Source organism: Bos mutus, chromosome 15, assembly GCF_027580195.1.
Source record: "Bos mutus isolate GX-2022 chromosome 15, NWIPB_WYAK_1.1, whole genome shotgun sequence".
Taxonomy (NCBI): domain Eukaryota; kingdom Metazoa; phylum Chordata; class Mammalia; order Artiodactyla; family Bovidae; genus Bos; species Bos mutus.
This window is the reverse complement of record NC_091631.1, coordinates 52583850-52610660: the sequence shown is the minus strand read 5'-3', so window position 1 is coordinate 52610660 and position 26811 is coordinate 52583850.

Below are 26811 nucleotides of genomic sequence, written 5' to 3'. Positions count from 1 at the left end.
GAGCCACACAGCCGTGGCTCTCCGGAGCCCCTCACACCACGCAGTCAATTGTGATCTCCTGGGATTGTCACCTTGATCCTGGGAACCAGACTTGGCAGGGATTGCAAGGCACCACAGAGCAGTGGCAGAGGGCACGGGCTTTACAGAGAGTCAGCGAAGCACAAATACCAGCCCTGGCTGACAGCGTGGCTAACGTGCGGCTGTGTGTGCGAGTGTGCGTGCTCACTCAGTCGTGTCTGACTGTTTGCAACCCCATGGAGTGCAGCCCGCCAGGCTCCTCTGTCCATGGGATTCTCCAGGCAAGAATACTGGGGTGGATTGCCATTTCCTTCTCCAGGGGATCTTCCTGACCCAGGGATGGAACCATGTCTCCTGCGGCTCCTGCATTGGCAGGCAGATTCTTAACCACTGAACCACCTGGGTATGGCTAGAAGCAAGTTATTTTCCTGAGCCTCAGTTTCCTCATCTGTAAAATGGGAAATGTGACAGTGCTTTTCTCCCAGAGTTGCCATGAAGATTGTGAGACAGTGCCCAGCTAAGCGCTCAAGCCCCAGCAACCCATTTTGAAGATGAGAAAACTGAGGCTTGAATGAATTTGAGACTTGCCCAAGGTTGTGCGCTTCAGTTCAGTTCAGTTCAGTTGCTCAGTCGTGTCCGACTCTGCGACCCCATGAACTGCAGCACGCCAGGCCTCCCTCACCAACTCCCAGAGTTCACTCAAACTCACGTCCTTCAAGTTGGTGATGCCATCCAGCCATCTCATCCTCTGTCGTCCCCTTCTCCTCCCTGCCCCCAATCCCTCCCAGCATCAGAGTCTTTTCCAATGAGTCAACTCTTCACATGAGGTGGCCAAAGTACTGGAGTTTCAGCTTTAGCATCAGTCCTTCCAAAGAACACCCAGGACTGATCTCCTTTAGAATGGACTGGTTGGATCTCCTTGCAGTCCAAGGGACTCTCAAGAGTCTTCTCCAACACCACAGTTCAAAAGCATCAATTCTTCGGTGCTCAGCTTTCTTCACAGTCCAACTCTCACATCCACACATGACTACTGGAAAAACCATAGCCTTGACTACAGACCTTTGTTGGCAAAGTAATGTCTCTGCTTTTCAATATGCTATCTAGGTTGGTCATAACTTTCCTTCCAAGGAGTAAGCATCTTTTAATTTCATGGCTGCAGTCACCATCTGCAGTGATTTTGGAGCCCAAAACATAAAGTCTGACACTGTTTCCACTGTTTCCCCATCTATTTCCCATGAAGTGATGGGACCAGATGCCATGATCTTCGTTTTCTGAATGTCGAGCTTTAAGTCGACTTTTGCACTCTCCTCTTTCACTTTCATCAAGAGGCTTTTTAGTTTCTCTTCACTTTCTGCCATAAGGGTGGTGTCATCTGCATATCTGAGGTTATGGATATTTCTCCCAGCAATCTTGATTCCAGCTTGTGCTTCTTCCAGTCCAGCGTTTCTCATGATGTACTCTGCATATAAGTTAAATAAGCAGGGTGACAATATACAGCCTTGACATACTCCTTTTCCTATTTGGAACCAGTCTGTTGTTCCATGTCCAGTTCTAACTATTGCTTCCTGACCTGCATACAGGTTTCTCAAGAGGCAGGTCAGGTGGTCTGGTATTCCCATCTTTTGAAGAATGTTCCACAGTTTATTGTGATCCACACAGTCAAAGGTTTTGGCATAGTCAATAAAGCAGAAATAGATGTTTTTCTGGAACTCTCTTGCTTTTTCGATGATCCAGTGGATGTTGGCAATTTGATCTCTGGTTCCTCTGCCTTTTCTAAAACCAGCTTGAACATCAGGAACTTCACAGTTCATGTATTGCTGAAGCCTGGCTTGGAGAATTTTGAGCATTACTTTACTAGCGTGTGAGATGAGTGCAATTGTGAGGTAGTTTGAGCATTCTTTGGCATTGCCTTTCTTTGGGATTGGAATGAAAACTGACCTTTTCCAGTCCTGTGGCCACTGCTGAGCTTCCCAAATTTGCTGGCATATTGAGTGCAGCACTTTCACAGCATCATCTTTCAGGATTTGAAAGAGCTCAACTGGAATTCCATCACCTCCACTAGCTTTGTTTGTAGTGATGCTTTCTAAGGCCCACTTAACTTCACATTCCAGGATGTCTGGCTCTAGGTGAGTGATCACACCATCATGGTTATCTTGGTCGTGAAGATCTTTTTGTACAGTTCTTCTGTGTATTCTTGCCACCTCTTCTTAATATCTTCTGCTTCTGTTAGGTCCATACCATTTCTGTCCTTTACCGAGCCCATCTTTGCATGAAATGTTCCCTTGGTATCTCTAATTTTCTTGAAGAGATCTCTAGTCTTTCCCATTCTGTTGTTTTCCTCTGTTTCTTTGCATTGATTGCTGAGGAAGGCTTTCTTATCTCTTCTTGCTATTCTTCGGAACTCTGCATTCAGATGCTTATATCTTTCCTTTTCTCCTTTGCTTTTCGCTTCTCTTCTTTTCACAGCTATTTGTAAGGCCTCCCCAGACAGCCATTTTGCTTTTTTGCATTTCTTTCCATGGGGATGGTCTTGATGGTCTTGGGTGCCTAGGAAGTAGCAAAACCAGCCTGGGGACCACAAGTTTCTGAACTCAGGTTCAGAGAACTGTCCCCAGGCATCTTCCCCAGGCTCTCTGCTGTCGACGTGCACCCGGAGCCCAACCCCAAGACTTCATCCCACCTTGGGCAGCCTGAGCTACCCTGAGTGCTCAGCGTGGACCAATCTAAGCTGATCTTCCCAGACAGCCCTGTTCCCTGTTCTTGCCCCCAATCTGTCTCCCTGCTAGAGCGTTGACTAAGAGTGGGGGTCTCTGGGACTCACCTTTCGTTCTGACTCAGTCCTGGCCTCTCAGTAAGTGTTGTCTCTGCCCAGAATCTCCCCAGAACAGTCCACATTGTTCCTATGAGGGAGGAGCCTTGCAAGCGTCTTGAGTGGCCTGAGTCCCAAGGCCCTCTGCCCAGTGGCCCAAGCTCTGAAGAGGTGTCCCAAGCACATGCTTAAGGTCGCAGACACCCATTTAATGTCTTCCCTGGTGGCATCAGAGGCTCTCAAGCTCAACCCAGGAGTCACCAGAAAGGATTAATCTCTAATGGCTGCAAAATCAGGGTGGGTGAGGGGAGTGGGCAGGGAGCAGAAGAGTCTATTCTTAGAGCTGCACTCTTTCCCCCTCCCCACTGGACCTTGCATCACGTGCCTGCTCACACATCTGCCGAGCGTCTGTTGGGCACCAGGGCACCCCCATGCTAGGTCTTACCCCTGTCTGCGATGTCTGGGTTTGTTCTGGGGGTACGCAAGCAAACATGCCAAGTGCTCAGAGGTATGAGGCCCATAGGAAGGGCTCAGGGGGCAGGGACAAAGCGGGAACTTGGTTCTGCCCAGGGAATTGAAGACGACTTCCTAGAGCTCGAAGGATGAGAATGAGTTTCCAGTCAAGGAGAGAATAACACCGCCACCCGCCCCCCCTCCCCGCCCCCCGCCACCTGGTCACAACAGCAGCAGTGCTGATGAGAGGCATGGAAGAGCATGACACAGACAGCTGTGAGGCTAGGGCAGTGAAACAGGACCAGTCCTCAACGACTCTCGTACCCCACTTCGGTGGTAACTCATAGGTGTGCGAAGCTAACAGCATTCACTCGGGCTTGATTTGAATGCTTTCCATGACAAGAAACTCATCCTCTCACCCGCCAATTTGCTGTGAGTCAGTGTTTTTACACTGAAGCAATACCAACCCCCACCAAGACCTAAATCAGCCCCTGGGCAGTGCAAGGAAGCAAGTCCTCATTCATTCTACAGAGCAGCGACTGAGTGCCTGCTGCATACTGGTGCTGGGTACAGAGAGGTGAAGAAGAAAGACCAGCCCTGCTCTCAGGGAGCTGCATTCTGCAGGGGACAAAAGGAGACCATCCTCATGAACAGACACACAGCAGGAAAATTTCCATCAGAGAGAATGCTGGAAAAGTAAGGAAGTGTGTGCTGCAGTGGAGAATGCTTGTCGAAGGGACAAGGGAGTGATTTTGGCTTTTGTGGTCATAAAAGGCCCCTGTGAAGAGGAGAAATCTGAATGTGAGGTAAGAGTCAGTGAAAGGACTTCTGGGTTTGGAGGCTTGTCAGCTGGGCATGGGGTGGTACCCAGTACGGAGATGGGAAGACAGTGGGCAGGTAGGGATGAGCAGAAGCACGAGTCAGTTACCACCCACACCTCAGACAGACCACCTGTCCACCCATCCACACACACCTGGGCGCTGATGGTGCCTGCCTGCACACACACGTGCACACGCTCCCATGCACACCTGCTCACTTCTTTGCTCTATGCCCACACTCACACACAGACCTAAGCGTGGGTCTCTGTCTCTGCAGTAAGGCACACACTTGCAGGGCATGTGTGCAGCCCAGGGCTGGCCATCGTCACAGAAAGCAGGCGGCTCAGATGCCCAGCACACAGACACGCACGCTTGTCGTCCGGTGTGTCCTCACGCACTCCCCCTAGTCCTCGCCACGCTCACCAGTTCATCTGCTCTTTTAACCTCGGCTAATGTGAACGTCCACCCCAGGGTGATTGGACTGGGTTTCTCCTCCAGAGGGAAAGAAATCCTGTTGCCTGAGTCATTTGAATCTGTGGCAATGAAAGGTCTCCTGACCAGAAAGAACAAGAAAATGTCACTGGCTGATGGGAACAATTTTAATGCAAAATGCCACCTTCTAACGATTGCACCTCTTGCCGCGGCTGCCAGCAGAAAGACACTCAGCTCTCTCCCAAGGGCCAGGCTCTGATCAAACAGTTTTGTACTTCCCTCTGCCTCCCCTTTCCCCAGAACTGTGTGTGTCTCCAGCCAATCCTGGCTCCTCCCAGCACCAGCCCAGGCCTCCACCCGGAGAAGGCAAATGATGCTCCCTGGATGGCCCGTCATGGGCCCTCTGTCACTCCCCAACCTTCAGATCCCTAGGCAGGGACAAGGGGCTCTGGCTCCATCTACTTTGACCCAGGACCCAGGATGAGGGGCTCTCCTTAGGGTTCTCACAGTCCCCCCACCTCCCCTGACACCACACTCCCCTCTAGACAGAACCTCCTCTCGCTTCCTCTCCAGACTCAGCTGCACTTAGAGAGGGGGGCTGCTTCCCATCTTGTTCACCACTGTGTCCTCAGAACCGAGCCCAGGTCTGGCACACATCATAGGTGCTCCATGATATTTACTAAATGGGTGAAGAATAATGGAATGAAGGAATACAGGAACCACGCTCCTCTTACGCAGGGCAAGGGTGAACACGTCTGCTTTTTCCCAGACTGCTCTGGTTCAATGGGGCCCACGGGGTGCACTCAGTCACTCCCTCTTCCTAAACCATCCCAGGTGGTCCCTCCCACCCTTAAACACTCTCAGAGCCCTCCTCCTCCCCTCAGCTCAGCAGGGAGCTTCATCATTTCCCCTGGTCCCCCGCAGCCCCACCTCACCTCTCATCACAGCAATTCCACTCCACAAACATTCACACTTCTCATTCTGGGTTCTCTACCTGCAATGCCCTTCTTCACCCTGAGAAATCCTGTTTATCCTTCAATCCTCAGGATTGAAGGTATCCTAAGGTATCCTAAGGATACCTCCCATGGTATGCAGAGTTCTAAAATGTGCCCCTTTGATATTTCAATGGCACCCCAACCTAGGTGTCGCTATAAGGAATTTTGCAGAGGTAGTTCAAGTCCCTAATCAGTGACCTTAAAATACAGAGAGTATTCAGGTGGCCTAATCTAATCATTAAGCCCTGTGAAAGCATAGCTTCTTCCCACCCATCCCAGGAGGGAAGTCAGAGAGATCAGAGGCATGAACGATTGGCTTGACGGCAGAAGAGGTCTCACGGACTGGACCAGAGAGCAGCCCCTGGGAGCTGAAAGTGACCACCAACCAATCGCCAGCAAGGAGGTGGGGGCCTTAGCCCTACAGCTGCCAACAACCTGAATGAGCTGAGAAGTGCATTTTTTTCTAAAGTCTCAGATGAGAACTCAGCCCAGCCAGCACCGTGAGTTCAGCCTTGTGGATACTCTGAGCCAAGCTGGGCTTCCGACCTCCAGATCTGGAGAATCGGGAATAGGTAGGTGGGGGAGGCGCGAGCTTTTCATCATTTCTTTTAAGTGTGGTAAAATACACGTAACATAAAATACACCATCTTAGCCACTTTTTGACGTACAGTTCAGTGGTGTTAAGCACATTTACATTGCTGTGCTGCCAATTTCCAGAGCGCTTTCCATCTTGCAAATAGAAGCTCTGCACCCATTAAACAGTAATTCCTGGTTCCCCCTCCCGGCAGTCCCTGGTAACCACCTTTCCCCTTTCTGTCTCTATGAATTCATTTGTGCTGTTTTAGAGGACTCAGCGTGTGTGATTTATCTTGCAGCCAGAGAAGAGCAGTCCACCTCCTCTCTGAAGCCACACTGATCTCTTTCATGATGCTCGTGACTTTCTCCTCCAGGCTCCCCAGCTATGCAGACACTAGGAGGGGCAGCATCTGTGTCCGCGTCCGGGTGGGAGTGCCCTTGAGAGTGGGGCTGAGAATGTAGTCATCATTGGTCCCCCACGGTGCCCACTGCCACATGTGTGCTTAGTCACTCAGTCGTGTCCAGCTCTTACGGACGGTAGCCCACCAGGCACCTCTGTCCATGGGATTTCCCAGGCAAGAATATTGGAGCGGGTTGTCACTTCCTTCTCCAGGGGATCTTTCCAACCCAGGGATCAAACCCACATCTCTTGCATTGGCAGGCGGATTCTTTACCACTGCACCCACCATGGTGCCCATTACCATAATAGCTAATAAAAAAGACAGCTACCATTTTCCCATTTGTCAGTCATCTATCGTGTTTGGTAATAAGCTCTTATATAAACCTCACTAGAAAACACCAAGGTGGTAGTATCCATAATGAAAATAATAATCACTGTAATTTACAGCATGCTAGATAAAATGTTTTATATATGTATACACACACATATATTCTCATTTAACTCTTACTGCCTTATAATGTCAAATTTATTATTATCCCATTTTAGAGATGATGGGAAAGACTCAGAGAGATTAAAAATAACAGGAATAACCTGCCCAAGATGACACATAGCAAAACCAAGTCGTAACCAGCAGGTTGCACTCCATGGAACTATACCTGTTGGGACCAAGAGAACAAGGCTGTGTGGATGGGTCTTGTGGATTGTGATCAGAGATGCTCAGGGCTGGGGGAGGCCTTGGAATTAATCTCTGGAGATTGGGCAAGACCCAGGGAGAATGCCAGAGGGCACAGCAGGGCGAAATCAGGGTCAGATGCTGAAGCTGGGCCTGAAACGGGCAGGACCTATGGGGTCTTCCCAGGATAGAACCACAAGCTTCCCCATCCTCTGCCTGCCTCTAGTCTGCAGAAAAATTTTAGCTAAAGAATAAGTTTAATCAGAGAAGTAGGAAAAGGCAGAAGCAAATGAAAGCAGTCAAACAAGACCAAATAATAATAGTTTAGTCATTAAGCGAAGTCAAGGACCTTTAGTTCCTCCTCAAGGACTATAGATAACATTCTGAGCCTTTGAGCTGTTTTGTAGATGTTGAAACACCTACTGGGTGAAGAAGTTAACTACAAGATGACCAGACTATAGCTATGACATATACTGCGACAATTCCAAGAATTGGCCTCAAAAAACGGAACAAACTGACCTTGAACTGAAGATTATGTGCATGTGCTAAGTCGCTTCAGTCATGTCCAACTCTTTACAACCCCAAGGACTGTAGCCCGCCAGGCTACTCTGTCCACTGGATTCTCCAAGCAAGAATATTGGAGTGGGTTGCCATACCCTCTTCCAGGGGACCTTCTTGACCCAGGGATTGAACCCATTTCTCTTGCATCTCCTGCATTGGCAGGCAGGTTCTTTACCACTAGCACCACCTCGGAAGCCCTGAAATGATGAACTGTACTTAAAACAATCACAGTGATGCTGATCATACCGCTGCATGACTAACTTCAAAATGATTGTTGGACCTGATTTGCCACTCTGCATGTAGCACACCCCCCCATATATACACCCATGAAACTCCCCTTTAAAAGCTCTTGTCCCCTGGTCAATAGAAGGGTGGTTGGCCTTTGGACACAAGTCCGCCTTCTCCCCCAGTTGCCAGCTTCCAAAGTAAAGCAAACTTTCTTTTCTAGCAACACTTGTCTCTCTAATGTTGACTTTCAAGTGATGAGCAGCTGGACCCAAGTTCAGTAACAAGACCTATAGTTTCAAACCAGGTGGAGGAAGATGGAGGGAAACTGAGAAGAGGGCCATCCAACTTCCAATCCTCTTCTTCAACCAGAGTAATTCCTTTTTAAACTATCCCAGGTAGCACTAGCTGTAAAGAATCCGCCTGCCAATGCAGAAGACATAAGAGACTTGGGTTCAATCCCTGGGTCAGGAAGATCCTCTGGAGTAAGAAATGGCAACCCACTCCAGTATTCTTGCCTGGAGAATCTCAAGGACAGAGGAGCCTGGCGGGCTCCAGTCAATGGGGTTACAAAGAGTCGGACATGACTGAGTGATTGAGCACATCAACCCAATGTTAGAGTTCCAAATAAGGTTCTAAAACAGTTTCCACTGCTAAAAACATAGTCTGAAAACCACTAAACTGTTCGAAACCTTTTTACTATGAAGATACTATTCTTAATTACCAAGGTTCAGATTGGTGAAGTCTCTCGTCTAAGCTTATAGCCTTTGTGTGATCAAACCAAGACTAGACCACAAGTCTTCTCTCATATCACCTTTGAGTCACCAGGAAGACCTTGCAGTAGACAACCAATTTTCCTAAATTCCATGGGGTTCTGCCACTGGACTTGAAGCTGTCCTTAGCCAAAAAGACTGATAAGCCAAAAGGACCCCATATGCAGAACGAGAAGTGGCCTGGGAGTGAGCACGTGAGGTGCCAGTCTCAACTCTGTCCCCATCCATTTGTGTGACCTAATGCGACTCACTTTTCTTCCTTGGACCTCAGTTTCCCCTTCTGTGAAATGAGGGTGTAGGCTGGGTATTCCTATAGTTTTTCCATCATCGATGTTATATGAGGCTGTGGTTCTGTGGTCACAGGAAGGCCAGCAAGGAAGAAACTCAGACCAGCGGCAGTGACTCAGCACTCCCTTCCAGCTCTCTCCATTGCTACCCCGCCCCCACTAAAAAAATGACGAGAGACATTAAAATACAAAGCAGCCTCAGACAGGGAAGTGGGGCGAAAGTACACAGACCCAGGCTGGAGGTGTCAGCACCAAAGGAAGTAATTTAATAAGGGCCCGCTTGGAAATTATATCACCCCAAATAATATAATAAACCCTAATTTACTCACATTTATCTCCCAGAGTTTTTTGGGGGAAGCATAATCTTGCCTGCTCTACAGTGATGGATTAGCGCAATGGAAACTCCACTGGGAAATAAAAAAAATACATCTTGTAGTTTTTGACGCGTTATTATTCAGTGTTATCTCATATGCCTCATTCCAGGCCCATTACTCATGTTCACTTTTTCCCTTCTGTTTTTTCCCCTCCCTTCCTTGAAAATCGGGGCCACAGGCACGGCTGTCAGCGCATAGCATCACTCAGCCATTCGCCTGAGCATCCCAACAGGGATTCCTGGGTTGGGCAAAGGGTGGTAGGAAAAAGCCAGGGCCACCTTCCGAAAGATTCTGCAGGGGATGAAGGACATTGCTGGTGGTCTGTGGTGATATGCTGCTTCATCTTTGCCCCCTTCTCCTAGCCTGGAATCAGAGCTGCAACCACAGTTCTCCACGAGCCCAGCTGACCCCAGCAGTCTGAACGGACACCAAAGCCCTCTAATCTTCAGCTGACCACCAAGGCTGGCCTCAGATGGTTCTATCTGAGCTCACCAAGGGATAGGAAGCTACCTCAAGCAAGTGAGGGGATTTTATCAGAAAGATCCAGAAGGAGCCAGAGGGGAGGAAGCAGACCCAGGCCTTGTAAGGAAATTAACCGGGGTAAAGAACCAGGATGTGGACCTTCTGTCCTTCCCCGTTCTCTTTGCTGTGGCTTCACGTTCATATTCTCTCTCTCTCTGCCTCTGTGAATCTATTTCTAGCATCACTCTCTAGAAACCTGCTTTCTTTGTATATGATTTTAACTGGTTCACCATCATCTCCGTGTCCATCCAACCATCCTTCCCCATCTCCATTCAACTAACTGGGTCCTAGCTCTCCATTTCCAGGAAACAGCCTCTGGGTGGCCCATCTTGGGTCAGGAATCCAGCCTGGTACAGGCAGCTATGGAGGCAGAGAGAGGGGAGGGGTGGGGAAAGGGAATATGGCAGTTTCTGGGCAGTCAGGTCCAAGGTTTCAGGGGGCAGTTCTGTAAGAAGAAGCTGCACACCAGGTGGGCATACTAAGAGGTGATGGCTATTACTTAATCTTTCAAGGCTCACTTTCCTTACCTATAAAATGGAGCTGGTGATAGAAGGAAAGAGGTAATATTGATAGAAGGAAAAGAATACAGTAAGGGGATTGTGCTGTGCAGCTTGCCCCACTCAGGTTTTCCCAGTATGTGCTGGAAGGCCCTTCCCTTTCCGCCCTCTGAGAAGAAGCAGATGGCCCTCTTTTCTCCTAAGCAAGTCCAGGCTGGGCTTCCCAGGCGGTGCAGTGGTAAAGAATCCGCCTGTCAATACAGGAGATGTAGGAGACATGGGTTCGATCTCTGGGTCAGAAAGATCCCCTCAAGAAGGCAATGGCCACCCACTCCAGTATTCTTGCCTGGGAAATCCCATGGACAGAGGAGCCTTGTGGGCTACAGTCCACGGGGTTGCAAAGAGTTGGACACGACTGAACACGCAGGCAGGGAAAAGTCCAGGCTACAGAGGGAGCAACAGGAACCACCCGTGTGGTTAGTGCTGCTTTTGCAGGCCCCTGAAGGCAGCAGTCCTCAAACCTGCTGTCCCCAGGAGAACGAAGAAAAATGGGAAGGCCCACAGCACCCTGGGAGATGCCATGCATAATTGCTAATAAGCAGGCGTGACCGAGTCTTAACAATAATTAAAGTTACCAACTGAGAACTTGTCCATTTCGGGGTCTAATGGTTTTTCAGCACATTAAACATTAAAGGAGTAATCACCTCACACACACCGGTGCCTATACAGCGGTCCTGTGTCTTGCCTGCTGACAGCAGAAACGGCAGACAGAGCCCCAAGCAGAATTTGGTGGGGGTGTCTCTTCACCTACCCGGGGGTTCCAGGAAAAAAAACCCATGAGACCACCCCCTGCGAACCCTGGGCGCTGCCTGCGAGAGCTGGCCTCAGCTTGGATGGGACATCCCCATGTGGTCCTCTGAGGTCTGAAAGAAGTCAAGCCCCCAGGTCATCAAAGACCCTCCAAAGTCCCCTTGCTACCACCTCTCCCCCACTGCCACCACCCCACTGACCCTCACAACCATCTGCCTGGCAGACCTCATCCCTCGTGGAACAGGACAGGGCCTCCTGGACATTCAGATAAACAATCCTCTGTAACTCTGTGCACTGTGTTAGATTCTCATGTGTTTCCTCTTATTTCATACAGTTGGTGGGATAGATTTTGTTATTCCCATCTTGCAGCTGAGAAAATGTTGGCTCAGGGAAGCTGATGAATTTGCCCAAGGTCACACAGCTACGGAGGAGGTACAAACATTCAAATCAAAGTGTAACTTCTCCAAGGTCTGTCCTCTTTAGAGAAATTCTCCCAAATGCATTGGCCAGACTCCCATTGGGCTGACTCTTCATGCGTCCTGAGAAGTACTTCTGGGCCACAGGGGTAAGGGTGCTGGAACTATTTATTGGCTTCATCTGAGGTGCAGTAGAAGAGACTCTTGACATGGAATTAAAATAACTGGGTCCCCCGAGTTCCAGTTGTGCTCCTATTAACATTACAACCTTGGGCAAGTTGTTTAACCCTACTCATGCCTCAGTTTTCTTATCTGAGAAATGGAAAGAATATCTTCTGCCTCATAGGATTTTTAGGCAGGATCAAAAGAGGAGGCTGGCATGCTGCAGTCCATGGGGTGGAAAGAGTGGGACACGACAATAACAGTGAAAAGAGATAGACCTAGAAAGCTGAAAATCATCACCACTCTTGGTGTCCTTACAGACACCATTCTGTAAGGACCAGACAGCAACACATATGTGGATAAAAGTGCAAATAGGCCCGCCCTCCATACATTGCTCTGCATGTATGTACACGTATGTTCTTCAGTTCTACTGTCTCCTAGCATGTGTATGTACAGCCCTTGCCTTTTACGGAATTCCCGGGGATGGGGAATTCAAGACCAAGATTTCCATCCCACCCTGGCTCCAGCACAGCTTCCAGCCAGAGGCAAAAATTCCTCCCTACCCACTCCTGACCTCCCACGCTGCTCCTCAGTTGCCACAGGGTCCCTTACTCCAGCAGACCCCCAGCCCACCTTCCCTGGGTGGTGGGTCTTCAGACCCTTCCTATTTCCCTTCTTAGATGCACCTAACCTATGGTACTCTCTTAACTAATACATTTGCAAGTTACAAGGTCTTTTAAGCTTCTCCCAGACTCTCACAGGCAATATATCTTTGGGAAAATGGGGACAAAATGGCCTGGAATCTCTCAGAAACACTTTTTTTTTTTTTTTCTGGCTCTCTACATGGCATGTAGGATCTTAGTTCTCTGACCAGGGATTGAATCCAAGCCACAATAGTGAAAGCTCTGAATCTTAACCACTGGACCACCAGGGAATTCCCAGAAACACATTTCTTAATCCCCTCTGCTTCAGCGGATCTGTACCCAAACACCATAGTCACAGACCAGCCCAGTGGTCTGTGAGCTGATTCACTGGTACCCCAAATTATATCATCTTAGAAATGATAGTGTCCACACTGTGGTTCCTGGGTTTTGGAAAGGCCCTGCCCATGGCCCTGGATTACATCAGCAGATACCTGAGTTCTGAACCCTGACTGGGCCCTTGGCCCTATCCAAGGTGCTGGTATTTTTTTTGGTTGCTACAGACCCTTCGTGGGAAACAAATGCCCCTTTGGACAAGAAGACCTATTATCATGAAGCTGTTTCAGACAGTGGATTGAGGTGGGAAAGCCACAGTCCACATTTCCTTGTTAGTTCGGTATTTCCCTCTTGAAATGGGGGCAAGAATGATGACTCAGAAGAGCCACTATGAGAACTGTATCTGATAACATATTGAAGCACACAGCAGACATTCCTTTCTTTTGGAAGAAAACTGACCTATGTCAACTCCCTAGAAATCAATCTCTCAACTCTCTATGGGAGCAATTCCACCTCTTCTGTGAAGCTTTTCCTGGCACCTGTCCCATCATCAGGAAACTAATCAATAGCTTTCCCCCGGAATTCCCACAGTGCCGTGCACATGCCTCCCCCAGCCCCAGCGCTGACTCACTACATTGCAGTATATTCATCCATGTGCTATTGTGCTCATCTGCCTTCCCCTCTGAACTGCAAGGTCCTCAAAGGTGGGGACCATGCCTTACTACTCAGCATGCCCATGCTGCTAGGTACATGAACACGTGAGTCCAGCCATACAGAGGACAGTGCTCTTTCTTTGCCGAGAATTTCTCATCCATGCCTCCATCTGTCCCACTCCGCTTGTACTGCCCCTGCCTGCCCTAGCATCTCTGTGCTGAGCCCACTCATCTCCCACCCTTGGAGCCTCGGCCTACCCGACTCACTCGCACTGAATTTCTCCAAAGCCGTTTCTTCTGTCATAAGGTGCAACTGATAATAACCTTGGATAAAACCTCTTAGAGCTCTTGGGGATGTAATTTTCAGTTCATAAATGGTATCCAGCATGGCACAGTGGTAAAGAATTTGCCTGCCAATGCAGGAGATGCAAGAGATGTAGGTTCAATCTCCGAGTTGGGAAGATCCCCTGGAGTAGGGAATGGCAACCCACTCCAGTATTCTTGCCTGGAGAATCCCATGGACAAAGGAGCCTGGCGGGTTATAGTCCATGGGGTCGCAAAGAGTCGGACACGACCGAGCACGCACACACTATATAAACACTAAGTGTCACCCACCCTTTTCACTCTGCGTTCCCCCTTCATCCTGTTCATCTCCTAATGCCTGGAACCCCCACTCCTTTGCCCTGGACATTATGCTTTCCCTGTGTCAGGACAGGCTGGATCCTCCTGGAAAATTTGTTGATCAGGCCTCTGCCACCATCCCCTCCACTTTCCCTGAAAATGGGGCGAAATCTCTTGAGAAGTGCCTAGACGTACACTGACTTCTGCACAGAGAGTGGCATGTCGAAGGTAGCTCCAGGGCAGCCGGAGCCTCCTGGTCTCTGGGAGGCAGAGGAGCTGAAATTGCCTAGCATCACATCCCCTGACTTTCTCAGCAAGCTGCATTCTCAGCCAAGCAGTGCCCCCTTCCAGCCTCGCCCACTCTGCCTCAGCTGCTTTCTGCCACTGCCGTGGCCACTCCTGCCCAAGAAAGCCTTTAACAGGTCTGCCCTAGGTCCAAACAGCCTCAGCTCTCTCCCGATCTCCAGCCTCATGCCTTCCTCCCCCGCCTCTTTCTCTCCCCCTTTCCTCCACCTGTCCCTCCTTCTTATGCAAAATCCCAGTCTTGCTCTTAATGCAGAAATGGAATTATCTACCAGAATTTAAAAGGACAAAGGTATAGAGAGCCAAATGGCAGCAGGCTTTCCTCTCCTTCCCTTTGATAAATTCCCTGCCTGATCCAGCAGTCTTTCAATTAGGTGGATTAAACTGTAATGGAGAGCTCTGGGGGATGGGGAGGAGCTGCCTAGAGGAGGCTGTAGTTCTATCAGAGCCACTGATGGCTCCAAGGGGGCTGCCCCACCCCCAGGAGGCCGGACAACTTCCTTCAGTGTCAGCATCTCATGTACCTCTTATTACCACCCAGCAATTTACAGCCTGCAACCTCTTTTTCATCCTCATTACCTCATTTGCTCTTAACAGGACACTCTGAAGTATCTATCATAATTCCTATTTTATCAATAATAAAGCAGACTTAGAAAGTAGTTGACCAGAAGTCACACTACAGAGCTTAATCCTGGGAAGTCAGGGTACTCCCCATTGCTCCCTGCCTTGTCCAGGCTCATAGCCACCCCATCACATGGGCCATGAAGTCCCCAGGGAGCTGGGAGGGCAGAGAGCTTAGAGCAGAGGCATCCTTGGGCATGCGTGACTGAAAGTTTGGGCAGGTGACTCCACGAGACTTGAGGAAACAAGTAGAATTCAAAGGCAACAGAACCCTAGACTCCACAGAGAAAACACCCTTGGTTTTCCAGGCTCCAACACGAGGGTGAGGCTACAGCCGGCTGAAGGATGATACATGGGGTTAAGCTGAAGTAGGAGATGTTGCTATGGAGGAGGGTTTTTCCATGAGCTCCACCTAGGTCTTTTCTGATGAGACTTCTGCATGGAAAATGATCGCTTGGAAACAAATGGTTGCCACAGATGAGAAAACAAGTCATTACCTAGGTGGAGCGAGGTAACTGGGAAGTGACTTACCCAGGATCAAACAACAGAACTATCAAAGATCTTGGAACAGGATCTAGGTCTCCCAGCATCCAGTCCTGAATCCTTCCCACAGCATCTTATATTGGGTCAAACTGATGAGCTCTGGGGGGAAGTGACTTAGCCAGGACCTAGGAGAAACTCTGGAAGACTGAGAAATCTTAGAAATGTAGATATTATTTAGTTAAGATCTTTTAAGTATTCTTTATTATATAAAATAAAATACCTTCCAAAATTGCAGGGACAGTTTACACTTAATTAACTTATATGCAGAGTACATCATGCAGAAAGCCAGGCTGGATGAATCATAAGCTGGAATCAAGATTGCCAGGATCAATATCAACAACCTCAGATATGCAGGTGATACCACTCTAATAGCAGACAGTGAAGGGGAACTAAAGAACCTCCTGATGAAGGTGAAAGAGAATGAAAAAGTTGGCTTAAAACTCAACATTCAAAAAACTAATATCATGGCATCTGGTCCCATCACTTCATGGCAAATAGATGGGGAAAAAATGGAAACAGTGGCAGACTTTATTTTTTGGGCTCCAAAATCACTGTTGATGGTGACTGCAGCCATGAAATTAAAGGATGCTTCCTCTTTGGAAGAAAAGCTATGACAAACCTTTGTTGTCAGTCAATAGTCATGTACAACTCTTCGCGACCCCATGGACTGCAGCACTCCAGGCCTCCCTGTCTTTCACTATATCCCAGAATTTGCCCAAATTCATTTCCATTGAAATGGTGATGCCATCCAACAATCTCATCTTCTGTCACCCTCTTATCCTTCTGCCTTCAATCTTTCCCAGCATCAGAGTCTTTTCCAGTGAGTTGACTGTTCCCATCAGGTGGCCAAAGTGACAAAACTAGACAGCATATTAAAAAGCAGAGATATGACTTTGCCAATAAAGGCCCATATTGTCAAAGCTATGGTGTTTCCAGTAGTCATGTACAGATATGAGAGTTGAATCATAAAGAAGGCTGAGTGCCAAAGAATTGATGCTTTCCAACTGTGGTGCTGGAGAAGACTCTTGAGAATCCCTTGGACTGCAAAGAGATCAAACCAGTCAATCCTAAGGAAATCAATCCTGAACATTCATTGGATGGACTGATGCTAAAGCTGAAGCTCCAATACTTTGGCCACCTGGTGCAAAGAGCTGACTCATTGGAAAAGACCCAGATGCTGGGAAAGATTGAAGGCAGGAGGAGAAGGCGGTGACAGAGAATGAGATGGCTGGATGGCATCACTGAATCAATGGACATGAGTTTGAGCAAACTCTGGGAGATAGTGAAGGACAGGGAAGCCTGGAATTCTACAGTTTATGGGGTCACAAAGAGTCAGACGTGACTTAGTGACTGATAACAACTGTTGCATGCAGAGTGCTTTATAACAGATATGATGGGAGATAGGGGAAAAGAAAAAGACACTGTCCAGTCCTCACCAAGTATACTCTATAGATGCACACTTAGTCATTCCATAAGCATTCACTGACACCCTGCTGGGCATGTTAGGAAGATCAATATGGACAGGATCCCTGTCTTCTGGGTGTTTATATTCTGGTGGATAATCATAGCTTACTGGGGCTTCCCTTCCCCGGTGGCTAAGCAGTAAAGAATCCACCTGCTAATGCAGGAGATGCGGGTTCAATCTCTTGGTCAGAAAGATCCTCTGGAGAAGGAAATGGCTACCCACTCCAGTATTCTTGCCTGGAGAATCGATGGAGAGAGGAGTCTGGCGGGCTACAGTCCATGGGGCCACAAAGAGCTGGACACGACTAAGCAACTGAGCAAGAACAATCATAGCTTAATAAGCATTTACTACACGCTGGAAACTCTGCTGAGTGCTTTACCTATAGCATCTTATATAATCTGCACAAGAGATCTGTCAATGCTCATTTTACAGATAATGAAATTTGAGATCCAGAAAACTGAAGAAACATGCTGGAGCGCAGTTACTAGTGAACTTAAACAACCTGGGATTTGAAGCCCGGCAGTTTATCTTCAGTGATCGTACTTTTACTTGCTTTACTACTGTGTTTTATTAGTGTGAAAAAGCTCCAAGGAATGTATATCCTCCCAAACACAGCCATGCAACCCACTTGGCCCCTAGGCTGACGATGTTCCTGGTCATTGGCCCCCGGGGGCCTAATGAACATCATCATATCATCACTATAATTTCTAAGACTGTCACGTTCACCTTTAGAGTCAGCCCTCTGCAGCCCCTTTATCCAGGTAATGATTTATTGTTTTAATTGAGACTTCACTTAGGTAGAACTCATTGTTGCAAGCATGAGGGATTCCAAGTGCCCCACATCCAAGGCCAAATTGGCCCAAGCCAGCCCTCTCTCCCTGGCTCTTCTGACTACAGTCATGGAGTGACAAAGCTGTAAGCAGTCCCAGGGAGGGGGGACGGTGGGGGAGGCGGGGAGAGGTGTCCTTCCAGGAAGACAAATGGCCTTGTATTCTGTAGAGATGGCCCTGACGCTCAGTGGCCTTTGGCTTGAGTGAGTGAGCACAGCACACAAATAGGTCAGTGCTGTCAGGAGGGAGGGTGGGGTGGCGAGTAAGTGGGGGGCCCAGGTAAGGAGAGGTGAACCTTGTCACCGCAGGGAAGCAGGCCTGTGACAGTAGTTTAGCAGATCTAATGAGCAGCCCAGCTACCCCCCATCAACCCTGACACCTCTGTTTCTGCAGGCAGCAGTACCTGTCTATCTGTCAGGCCAGGCCCTACCCCTACTCGTCTCCCTCCCTGGATGCTAGTGCCAAAGAAGCAGCGTGTGACAGTGAGATGGAGAGCCAAATCGGGGGCTGAGCCAGTCCCCCACCTCAGAAGGGCACTTCTGCACAGTTGCATGGGCCCTGGGCATGGCAGAGGCCAGAGATGGGGGGGTGGGGGTCCCTTTGATAAGCCAACACTTACCAAGGACCTACTATGTGCAGGTGCTGGGCCAGTCTGTTTCAGGGATTTGAGAGTGAACAAGACTCAATCCAGTCCTATTAGGGCTCCAGTACAGTCAAAAGGCGGACTCTGATAGCTACAATCTACCAGGGGAGTACAAGAGAGAGCCTCCACTCCAAGTTCAGAGACATGGGGAAGGCTTCATGGAGGAAGCAACTCTGAGATGAGCTTGAATAATGGGTAGGATTTTGATAGGCAGAAAAATACCAGAACCAAGGAGGAGAAGCAGGAGAGCATGGGATGTCTGGGGATGCTAGGAAATCAACTTGGTTAAACCACAGGACACAGGAGTAATAACCAGAATGGTAAGTAGGAATCCAGTGATGGAAGGTCCTGTATGCCAGGGGAAGTAATGTTTATTTTTACAAGATAAAAGTATTTGATTTGGGTAATAACTTGGTGAGAACTGGGGGGAAGGACCAGATGCAACCAGGAGGTTGCAAGAGACAGGTTTATTGGAGAAAGAGCCACTGGACTTTACTACTCCCCAGTAAGGGAGCAGAAAACAGAAAGAGCAGTGTATCCCCTAGGATTAGGTATGGCTGAATATAACAGAAACCCAAGATAAAGTACTTGTCCTTAAAAGAAGTCTAGAGGAAGCCAGTCCAGGGTTAACATGCAGCTCAGTAACTATGGACCCAGGCTCCTTCTCTTTCTGTTCTAACATCCTAGCATACAGTGTTCATTTCTAAGATTACTTCATGAACCTGAATAGCTGCTGAATCTTCTCCCATTGTTTCTACATTTTAGGCAACAGGAAGAAGGAAACTGAGAAGGCAAAACTCTCCCTCTGAGCCAATTCCCTTTAAAGAACCCTCACACTCTCCCTTACATCACTTCCTCTTACTCTCATTGACCAGAATTTAGGCACATGGCCAATACTAGCTGGAAAGAAGGGTGGAAAGGGAGTCTTTTGGATGGAGCCACTGTGCCTTGAATACATTTATGATCTGTCACTAGGGCAAAAGGACAGATGGCTATTGGAGAACAAGCAATATCCTCTAGCACAGGAATCAGTGATACCTCTGAGACTGTCAGAGCAGGGACCTGGGAGTATGATGAGCCCAGGGGCAAAACAGGGGAAAGAAGAAGTTTTGGAGTGATGCTTGAGCCTGGTTTTGATGCTAGAGAAAAGATAGTTGCTTCAGAGTCTCTGCTCAACCCTAGCAGCCAGGGTCTCCTACTGGGCTCCCCACCATTCTTGGGGTCAAGCCTTGGAGATAATCCTCAGCTACAGAGGATGAGTGCAGAAGAATGAGTGGAAATGAGGGCGTGAGAGGACCAGAGTCCCTTGTCCAGACCTGACCGGGGAAAAGCGTAGGCTCTGCATCATCATATGGGGGTTGGCATGTGGACAGGCTGACAGCACATGTCAGGAGCTACCCAACTGCAGGAGGAAAGCAGGTAAAGGGACTCAGAACTGAGTCACAGAAGGAGGTAAATGCAGTGCACAGGATGGGAAGCTACCTCCGGGAAGCCTGTACTACAGGGAACTGCCACACAGGGTGCTCGCTGCCTAGCAGATTTGTCCCAGTGAGCTTAGAACAGACAGATTCCCCTGTCCCAGGACACCAGGCCGGCCTTCCAGGGCTTGACTTCTGGACTGAGTCACACCCCATGTGACATCCTTGGGGGAGAGTTGGGACATGGGGAAGGGAAGGCCTGGATAGCTGTCTTCAGTTTGTTCTTCCCTCCCTCAGTCAGGCAAAAGACGTGGGGCCACAGGCTGAATGCCTTCTAGCACGTGTGTGTCCTTTAAGTACAAATGAACGCAAGTCTCACCCCTTCTTCCATTCCCATTAGGATCAGCTATTTCTCTTTCCAAACGCACTCTCACCTTGAAATATTTCTGTTCACCCCAACATAAATTTATGTCTTACAACAGAAATCTCTGGGTTTCCCCAAATGTCTAACATAGGGACGGGAAACAGATTTCAAGTCACCTTCCAGTGCCAATAACTCCTTAGTCACTGTCTGAGATGCTGTGTTGAGAAGGCTTCTGAGGACTCTTCTTGACTCAGTGGGGGAACGTGCTGTAATCTAGTTTGATGTCTGCCATGGGAAAGCAAGATGGGACAGTGCGGCAGACTCCAGCTAACTACCACCCCTGGTGTAGCACATAACAGGCACTTAATAAGTGTTTAGTCAATTAATACATGAGCTCCAGAGGGTCAAAGGAAGGGTCATCCTTACTTTCTGTAACTGCCTCCCCTGGGTTCTTTCTGTAACTGCCTCCAGACCCTCCAACCTGGGTCTGGAGTGACCTCATACCGTTTCGTCCCAAACCCGTCAGGTGTCCAGGCAGAGTGACCTCTAGAAGGAATTTTTTGGACTATTAAGTGCAGGGTTCTGGATAGGCAGCTCAACTTTGTCTCTCTGAGACTTTCTTCCTTCATCCTTGGCCCAGAAATCCATGTCAGTCTAGGGGTGTTCTGAGGCCAGAAATGGTTGTTACAGGACGGGACAGCCAGGCCTCTGTTCCCTGAGACTCTAAGTGGAGTCAGGCAATTCTCAGAAGCCCAAATCTTGAAGGTTCAAGAGGAAACTTCAACTCAGGTGGCCCAATTCTCATGCCCAGATCCAGCCAGCAGGACTATTAGAAGAGGTCATCAGGTTTTCCCCCAGTCCTCTCCTAGCAGACACCCAGATGGACCTCTCTGCTGGCAGGTTCTGTTCCCCAGCCTCACAGAGCTTCTCAGCACCCCTGGTTCCAATCACCCCGCCCTCCCTTCCCCTGTCCAGGCAGAGCACAGCCTCACGCTCCACCGGGCAGGCTGGCGCCTCTGCCTCAACTCTCCTGAGCCCTCCAACGTTAGCCAGCTAACGAGAACGGATCTGACAGAGCAGGATTACCCACTCGGAGGGAGCCGACTGATTGTGTTTACTCCCAAACCTGGCCCTATTTAGTGGTCTGTGTGCATCATTAATCTTCTTCCACAATCCGTTCCCCATCTGCTCCCACTTTTTAATGAACTGCCACTTGTCGCACTCAATAAAATCAGCCCTTTGCAAGAATTTCAGCAACAATGGACGGACAGGGAAAGGCAGGAGACAACCAGCAACAGGCAACGGGGGAGAGGGAGGGAAAGGAGGCGGCGATAGAGATATCCCCGCGGGTTCGGAAACAGCGTCCAATCTGCACGGGCAAATGAATCATAGCACGCCTGGTGCTCTGGGCAGCCTTGCCCCCAAGCAAGGCTCTAATAACCATATCAGACCAGGGCACTGGCAATTCTTGCACCACACCCTGTCGGGCTGGGTTTGATCCGAGCCAGCCTGCTTTACACAATTATTTTCCTGGTCGTGAATGGCGTAGGAGGCATGGGGATGGAATTTTCCAGACGGGGCTGCCAGCTCTAGGGATTCATCCGATACCAGGCTATTACCTCCTGATTACCTGACTTGGCAGTCAACCCACTCTGAGCTGTGAATCAACAGCAGGAAGGGTGCATGGGGAAGCTTAGGCTGCAAATTGCACTTTTCAATCACGTGTCAGAGGTGTAATGAGCACTTCATCCAGGGGCTCCTAGGATGGGGAAGGGTGGATGGGGAGCATGAAGATGGGTGTCCCTGCTCTGCTTAGGAATCTCAGGGCTGGAGAAGTCACCACCAGGGTCATCTAGTTTGAGGTTCAAGAAGAAAACTGAGGGCTAAAGACGTGCTTCCCAGGTGGCACTAGTGGTAAAGAACCCGCCTGCCAATGCAGGAGACATAAGGGGTTCGAGTTCGATACCTGGGTTCGGAAGATTTCCCTGGAGGAGGGCATGGCAACCCACTCCAGTGTTCTTGCCTGGAGTAGTCCATAGGCAGAGGAGCCTGGTGGGCTACAGTCCATGGGGTCACAAAGAACTGGACACAACTGAAGCAACTTAACACACAAAAGGGTGAAGGAACTTGCCCAAGGTCACTGCCTCAGTCCCCGGGGGTGGCTCTAACAAACTACCAAAAACAGCTGCCTGAGAAACAACAGACATTTGTTTCTCACAGCTCTAGAGGCTTGGAAGTCCAAAATCAAGGTTCCAGCAGATCTGGTGTCTGGTAAGGGCCCACTTTCTGGTTCATGCTGCTGCTGCTGCTGCTAAGTTGCTTCAGTCGTGTCCGACTCTTAGCGACCCCATGGACTGCAGCCTACCAGGCTCCTCCGTTCATGGGATTTTCCAGGCCAAGAGTACTGGAGTGGGGTGCCATTGCTCTTCTTCTGGTTCATAGATGGCCATTTTTTTCCCATGCCCAAGTGGCTGAAGGAGCAAGGGAGCTCTCTGGGGCCTCTTTCATAAGGGCACTATTCCCTTCATGACCTAGTCACCACCCCCCAAAGGCTCTAATACCATCACCTTGCAATACCATCACATTTGTTGTTGTTGTTCAGTCATGTCTGACTCTTCACGACCTGATGGACTACAGCATACCAGGCTTCTTTGTCCTCTACTATCTCCCCAAATTTGCTCAAATTCATGTCCATTGAGTCAGCAATGCTATCTATCTCATTCTCTGTCACCCTCTTCTCCTTCTACCTTCAGTCTTTCCCGGCAACAGGGTCTTTTCCAATGAGTCAGCTCTTTGAATCAGGTGGCCAAATTATTAGAGCTTCAGCTTCAGCCTCAGTCCTTCCAATGAATATTGAGGGTTGATTTCTTTTAAGATTGACTGGTTTGATCTCCTTGCAGTCTCCATCACATTGGGCGTTAGTATTTAACATGCTGGGCATTTAGAGTCAGGGAATGACCCAAAGAGTCAGTCTGTAGTGGGACACAGTGGCAGTCAGCATGTGGGCCATTGGGGGTGGGGGTTGGATCCCAGGGCTGACCTTCTCTCACATGGGGAGTAAGGCACAGGAGTCAGACTCTGCCTTCTTGGGGACCCTTTCCTTCAATATCAGAAGCTCTAATACCTTCTTCCTGAAGGCTCTTTCCCAAATAGTTTCTGGATATTTGCTGAGCAGGACAGAGAAGTATTGGGATCTAGAAGCAGTCTTGGTCTCACTGGCCCAGGTGTCTAAGAAGCCTGGGCCTCAAGCGCCCACCGAGTCAATGGCTGCCTCACCCTCTCAGTCTGGGCCACAGAGCTCCTGCCTCAGAGTTTGGTCAGTCAGTGGATCTGTGCACAAGTATGAACACGTATCATACCACAAGCTACTGACACATAGGCCAGATGTACAGTCTGCCTGAAGCTCAAGGGGCTTTGGGCTTGCAGTTCAAGGGGTTTCCCATCCAGAACTTCAGTTCCCCACTGGGACCCTGGTCATCCCCTCCCTGACAAATAGGATTCTGCTCCTGGGGCCTGCCAACACTGCATGGCTCTGTACCCCACGCCCCACCACCACCACCGCCACCACTGGACTGCCAGCTCCATCAGGCAGAGTCATGAAGTGTCCTCTTCATGCCTTATCCTCAGCATCCCAAACAGTGCCTGCCAGGTGCCCAAATAAATATTTATTGAGGAAGCAGATGACAAAGGGCTTCCCTGGTGGCTCAGTGGTTAAGAGTAAGCCGACTGCCATGACTAATGAAGAGTTCACATAGCAATGAAGACCAGCGCCGTCAAAAATACACTATTAAGTTTAAAAAAAAGCAGATGGCCAAATAGATGGATGAATCGAAGGCCCAGAACCACCTCACTTTGCATGTCGCCTGCCTTTGGGGTCTTAGAGGCTCCTTCCTCCTCTCTCATCTCCTTGGTCTCTCTAAGGCTGCTCCCATAACCCTCTCAGTATTGAGCTGGGAAAGGCTGGAGCTTGGGGGTCCAGCCCTGAAGCTGCCTCCTTCTCCTGAGCCCAGCCTGCCCCTGGACCACTTTCTCCCATGCCTCACCCACCAGTGCTCCCCAGGTCCCCCTCGCTCAAGGTGGAGTCACCAGGAGTGTGAAAGGAAGATGATCCTACTTATAGCGTTTGCTCTGGTCTCCAGAGCCGCTCTGGCCTGGCTGACACTGCACAGCCCTGTTTCTGCTCCAGCCACCCTCACTCTTCAGCACAGATGCTCTGGGCTCAGAAACAGTGTGCCTACCCCAGATTTTGCCCACATCTGTGAAAGAAAGTACCACTTGAGACAAAGAGTCCTTTGAAAGTCACAACTGAGAGAGAATAGAAAGGAAAGTCAGAGTGCCAATTTCCCATTTGCAGAAATGCAGGGAAGGACCAGAGACCAGTGGCTCCCTGGTCCTTCCCCAGCCCTGGGGACATCAGAGAAGCAAGAGGGAGAAACGAAGGCAAGATTGAAATAGTGACCATGAGACAGATGGAGAGTGCCCTATGGTGCCTTGGAAAGGAGATGCCAGCTCACCCCATCACCACCATGGGGCAGAAAACTTCAGAGCAAGCCCAGGGTGGGCCATCAGGAGAGTTACATCCAGGTGGACATTGAGAGCCCCCCCACAACCACACACACACACACAAATACACACAACCACACACACCCATACACACACACACATATATACACACACCATAAAGACTAGGATTAAAACTTAAGGCAGTTCCCTGGGGGTCATGGTCACCTAACAGAGAAGGGGATGGTGGTGGTTCCATAAACAGTGATCGGACACTGGCTATACTACCGGGGTTCTGCACATTGCTGTTCACTTATCCATCCTCCCACCACCCCAACAAACCCTAAAGTTCCCTGAAGTGGCACCAGGTGGGGGTGAGATTCATCTGCTCCCTGCTCAGTACGTGTAACAGCCAAGATAACTGACACCTCTGGAGAATATCAGTTCACAAAGGAAAATGATAAAGTATCTGAGGAAGGCAACCCTTTTTTATTTAAAAAAAAAAGATAAGAAAGTACAGCAGACAAAAATTGAATTAAAAGAATAAACAGAACAAGAATTTAAAATAACTTTATAATAATGATTCTCTAAGAGATATGGGAAGGCACTGGTGAATGAAGCAGGAACACACAGCTTCTAAAAAGGGGCAATTGAAAATTCCAGTAGGATAAACATCATGGTTGAAATAAAGAAGCCAGTAGATGAGTTGAACAGCAGAACAGATGCAGCTAAAGAACTAGAAGAGTAGATCAATGCTAAACAGCACCATAAAGGGATAAAGAGTTGTAAAATGTAAAAGTAAAGATATATGAAACACAGAAGTAAAAATGTCAATATATATTTAATAGCAATCCTCCAAAGAGAAAAAAATGAACAGTGGGGAGAAATATTTCCAAGGAATAATGATTGAGAACTCATAATTAAAGGAAGTTGAAACACTTCAGATTGAAAAGGCTTATATAGTGCCTCATACAGGATGAATCTGGGGGGGGGGTGGAACTCTAGACATTCTATTGAGTAACTTAAGATCAAAAGTAATAGGTAAAAGTTTTAAACCTTCCAAAAGAGCAGATAAACTACATATGAACAAGAATCAAATCAATGTCAGACTTTTCAATAGTGATCCTAAATACCAAAGAAAAAAAGAGCAATACAGTAATATTTTCAGTGTGCAGAAAAAATAAAAAACCTTTAAACCTATAATTTCACATCCAAGTAACTCCTATTTAAAAATAAGATCAAAATGAAGGATAGTAACAGGCAGGTGAGATCTCAGACTATTCTCTTTAGAAACTAGGAGACGGTCAGTCAGTTCAGTCGCTCAGTCATATCCAACTCTTAGTGACGCCATGGACTGCAGCACTCTAGGCTTCCCCATCTATCAACTCCCGGAGCTTGCTCAAACTCATGCCCATCGAGTTGGTGATGCCATCCTACCATCTCATCCTCTGTCATCCCCTTCTCCTCTTCTCCTGCCTTTAATCTTTCCCAGCATCAGGGTCTTTCTGCAGGTGGACCCTTTACCACTGTGCCACCTAGGAAACCAGAGTGCAACCATCACAATCTAGAAGTAAAATTTTAAGCAAACCTAACATGGTAAGACAGGCTTCTCAGATGGCACTAATGCCAATGCAGGAGACATAAGAGACACAGCTTCAACCCCTGGATCAAGAAGATCCCCTGGAGGAGGACATGGCAACCCACTTCAGTATTCTTGCTTGGAGAATCCCATGGACAAAGGAGACTGGTGGGCTACAGTCCAAAGGGCTGCAAAGAATTGAACATGACTGAAGCTACTTAGCCGGAGAAGGCAATGGCACCCCACTCCAGTACTCTTTCCTGGAAAATCCGTGGACGGAGGAGTCTGGTGGGCTGCAGTCCATGGGGTTGCTAAGAGTCGGACACGACTGAGCGACTTCACTTTCACTTTTCACTTTCATGCATTGGAGAAGGAAATGGCAACCCACTCCAGTGTTCTTGCCTGGAGAATCCCAGGGACGGGGGAGCCTGGTGGGCTGCCGTCTATGGGGTCGCACAGAGTCGGACACGACTGAAGCCACTTAGCAGCAGCA